The following is an 877-nucleotide window of genomic DNA, read 5'->3' as shown; positions in this document are numbered from 1 at the left end:
TCCTCATGACCACTTCCTTTAAATTCCTACACGGGAACCCTCAGCGAAGAACGTCACATCTGCCACTCTTCCCAGAGCGGTTGTTTGGTGTTACCATAGAAAGTACAATTAAAAAGATTACTTTCCTACTAATTAAAAAAAAAAACCAACAAAACCAAAACCCAGAAGTGGCTCACATAGCTAAACAGGCTCAAGACTCTCTTGACAAAGATGGTACTTTAAAGGAAAGACATAGAAAGAAAAGAGATGGAGAGGAAGCAAGAGACAAAGAAAGGAGACCTAAAAAGGAAGCCGAGTAGACACTTTTCAGTCTCAAACATGGCCAGCTGAGAACCAAACAGCGGGCTGCTGGTAGCGTGGACAGCGTTAACGTTTACAACAGAGATTTTCTTGTAAACAAAGCCAAAGAGGAACAACAACGAAGGTTGCATTACCGACTGTTACTAGAGTTAAGGTAACGTGCCCATCCCTGAAGTACCTGATAGTAATGGCTCTAGGCCAGCAGTTCACAAGTTCTTTAACCACAAGATCACTATCAGTCACTTAATGCGTTAATGAGCGTATCAACCCTACCGCTTTTCAACTGAAAACACTACATAACGTGTCCCATAATACCCAAGGAGTTGCAGCCGGTCCCACAGGCCTGGCCAGGGGGCCGAGGGCCCAGAGGGGCTACGAGCCAGCACCGAAGGCCGGGGGGAGCCGCCCGCTGCGGAGGGGCAGCGGCACAAGCGCGGCGCGCAGCTCGCCGGAGGCAATTTTTAACAGTGGGTTATGAAACTGGTGACAAGTTTAGGCGGCCGGCCCTGGAGGTGCACCCCGAAAACTCCGGAGAGGCGGCGAGAGAGGCGCGGCGAGGAGGGGCCGCTCCCCTCGG

The sequence above is a fragment of the Aptenodytes forsteri genome, unplaced genomic scaffold (assembly GCF_000699145.1).
Source record: "Aptenodytes forsteri isolate BGI_AS27 unplaced genomic scaffold, ASM69914v1 Scaffold309, whole genome shotgun sequence".
In the NCBI taxonomy this organism is placed as follows: domain Eukaryota; kingdom Metazoa; phylum Chordata; class Aves; order Sphenisciformes; family Spheniscidae; genus Aptenodytes; species Aptenodytes forsteri.
The sequence above is the reverse complement of the archived record's forward strand: the minus strand, read 5'-3'. Positions refer to the sequence as shown.